Source organism: Mchenga conophoros, linkage group LG4 (genome assembly GCF_057382185.1).
Source record: "Mchenga conophoros isolate Kocher_MC1m ecotype Shallow Benthic linkage group LG4, M_conophoros_male_GT1.1, whole genome shotgun sequence".
In the NCBI taxonomy this organism is placed as follows: Eukaryota; Metazoa; Chordata; class Actinopteri; order Cichliformes; family Cichlidae; genus Mchenga; species Mchenga conophoros.
In genome coordinates, this window is record NC_140529.1 from 38,021,954 (window position 1) to 38,025,315 (window position 3,362).

The window sequence follows — 3,362 nt, forward strand, 5'->3', positions numbered from 1 at the left end:
ACTCAATGCCTACCGAACAATGATGCCACAATGTACAGCAGCAGTTCATATTCCACAGAGAAACTACACTGAATGTTTTTTTCCTTTTTTTTGTGAAATGACAGTTTTCAGAGTGAAGGCCTGGACACACCAGAAGGCAGCACGGTAATTTTAGCGTCATGTTTCTCTTCGTGTGTTTGTGAGAACACGGGGCCAGGGGTGGACGGTGTTCCTGCTAAACGAGTTTCACATAATGATGTAAACATTTGTTTAAACTACATTTCCAGCGGTCATTACCCCTCACAAGCACTGATTGCTGCCATTCAGTAAGCTTCCAGAAGTTGGCCAATCATTGAGCTGTTAGGGAGGATGTAGTTTAAAGATGCTGGAGCTAAATGCAAGTAGACTTTATTTCTAGTTTAATGTCCATTCAAACTGATTCAGACGTTTATGTTCTTACATAGAGCTCCTACAGATAATGCTAATAAGTTAGCCAGTCACTAGTCCACTCAATCATAACAGGAAGATGAGAACCCCCAAAATAAACTCTCTCAAAACTACACAAAAACACTGACAGTTCGTTATGTTTTATACTCGGTTTACCACTACGGAAAAGTGTGGATTTGGCTGCATGTGGTCTCTGGCAGTTGATATTGTGAAATTACTTAGAATAGGAACACAATGCCACACCACAACCTTGTTGTGCTTGCTTTGGTTGCTAGCAGGTTGCTCTTCCCACCAGCAGTTTGCATGGAACTTGTCTGCAAACACACGTCAACTACTCACCAAGCGGTAATGAAACTGTGAGAAGTGCGACGCTAACTGGAATCAGAGGCCGTATGGCTTTTCATTTTGGCGATAAAGCACAACTTTTATTTTATACAATCCACCGGCAACCAAAACCACTCCATCTGATCAGAGAGGTCCACATTTTCTTTCAGAAATAAACAGCTAACAGCATGAATCCACCAATCGGCACAATTTTATTGGAATAAATTGATCTCTGGTGTGACCAGGCCTTACAGACGACACAACATGGTCTCTGTTTACATCACGAAAGTGTTTTATTGTGAAAAAGGAGATCATGTTGCCTGAAAGATATTTTCAGTGAACAGTTGATCAACTAAGACTTTTTTTTAATTGTTAAAGTGGAATCAGGAGTAATGCTACGACAGACTGATGATGAGATTTTTGCCAAATTATGTTCTGTGTAGATGTGATTTACTCATTTAGTTTTCTTGTCTTTTTTTGGCGTGGGATTTTTTTGGTACTAACTCTTTATTTTCAGAATGAACTAGCACAACTTTAACAAATTATTCATGTTAGCTTAACTTTTTCCAGAAAAACAGACTGACGTATATGGCTTGTAGAAGTAACGGCTTTCTTTCTTCCTTCCTGTGACTTTGTAGCCGGTAGATATAAAGAAACGCAGCAGAGGACGCATCACAGCTTCGCGGTGTAAAAGTTAAAATAAACACAAAGCAGCCTGAGGCAAAATTCTCCAACAAAGAATCATTAGGAGCTTAAAATGCACAGTTTAAAGAGGCCACGGTGGCTTGTAAATGAATACCTGACCTTCTATGTGCCAAGAACAACACTTGGGACTCGACGGGGCGGCCGTGCGCGTTTTACTGCAATGAGGAAATGTTTTTGTGTTGGTGTGCGATAAAGTTGGGGACTGCTGGACGTGAACAAAAGAGCTCGCTGGATTCAGACTAAACCAAATCACGCTGCATAAGGACGGGGACAGTCTTTAACTGCTGAGATGCAGTAACTGTTCTCTAAACATGTGTGAAAGTGCAATCATTGTACAGTGATATTTGTTATATGTTACAGTCATTTGTTGGAGTCCATTCATGCTGTTTACTTCAGAGAGACCAGGCTCACTGTTTTGTGTATTCGGAGGTGTGAATACACTCGAGGGACTCTCAGTAAAACCAGCTATGGTTGTGTTTTAGCTCGTCTCAATCAAATAACACTTTAAACCACAATAATGGGATCTTACCTCATGATTGGTTCTATGCTGATGTTTAAACGCTCATGTATTCTTCTACCTTTTTGTTTTTATTTTATTTTTCAACTTTTCTTTGACAATAAAAAATGTTTTACTGCATCTCGCCTGTCTACTTGACACATTTCCTCATTTTTAGTCATGAAGGCTCTTTCAGTTTGACTGCCAAAAAAGGCAGTTCACGGTCCTCAGAGGATAAACTCTTCTATCAAAAACCTCCAAGCCTCTCACTCATCCAGTCACACGTAAAGTTAATGTAAAGGCTGAAATGTTTTAAAGGCATTCGTGGTCCCCAGAGGATAATCAAAATGACTTTTGAATCTTTAACTTTTCTCTAGTCCAACCACGAGGTTATCGTCTAAGAAGAACAGCTCCACGGCTCTGGTGGGGATTCCTCTGGCATGTTTAGATATTCGTGGTCCCCAGAGGGTGAATCTTAATGATCTCAACTGTAACAGCTAATCTGTAGCACAGTTATTCTGTAAAGTCTGGAAAGGCATTTGTGGTCCTGGGAGGGTGACTTCCTGCATGCTAACGGTCTGGACTGCTGTGACACTCGAGCTTTAACTCAAATAATTTTGGTGATGCCATGACCACAACTAGACCAAGCTTTCACTCATTTATTAAAATACATCAACTCCTGCTTGTTGGATTGGTACATAACTCATTCAAAGTCCCCCGAGGGTGAATCCTAAGGCTGGTGGTTATGAAACAGGAAGTTTTTCTCTTAAAACAGTCACTCTGGATGGATTGTGATGATAGTTTCTACAGATATTCATAAAAGAGCTTTTTCTTTTTCATCAGCCGGTCTATGACTGTGATGGTCGAGGTATTCAAATGGGAACAGGACAGCCCTGATGTTTTGTCTGGATATTCTTGGTTTCTGCAGGATACATTTGAGTGATTTTCTGATAGCTTTTCACTATGCTGTGTCCTATCGACTCAACAGATCAGTCTGTAAGGAGTAGTGGTTTGTTCCCTGAGGATGAACCCCATCCTTAGCTGTTGGATGGATGTGATGAAGATTCATGCAGAGCTTCGTGCCATTTTCCACGAAGCGCTGCGCATTTGATATTTTCCAAGAGTATTATTTTCTACGATCTACTTTATGGATGCTGAAATATTCGGCTTCTCGATAGTTTGTATTTTATTTTATTTATTATTTCAGCTTTAGTTTTTATTATTTGAAAATATTTCGTTACATTGACAGTTTTAGTATGTTTTTATTCAGTCTGGATATCACAGTATAAACAGAACATTTAAAAGCAGTGGACTAAACCCTCATCAGACAGTAAACAAGTTAACAAATACCAAATCCACAGATATTTCTGCTGTAATTTTATTTTACTGTAGTTTCCAAGATCACTAAAAT

General features: G+C 39.6%; 1 protein-coding gene across 1 annotated transcript in view; it reads left to right on the plus strand.

Annotated features, from left to right (window-relative positions):
* foxj1a (forkhead box J1a) overlaps positions 1 to 2,240 on the plus strand; it is a 6,550-nt gene extending 4,310 nt beyond the window's left edge. Inside the window, exon 3 of the mRNA XM_085272703.1 lies at positions 1 to 2,240. This exon is cut by the window's left edge and continues 988 nt beyond it. The gene's annotated coding sequence lies outside the window, so the exon portion shown is untranslated.
* The last annotated feature ends 1,122 nt before the right edge of the window (positions 2,241 to 3,362 follow it).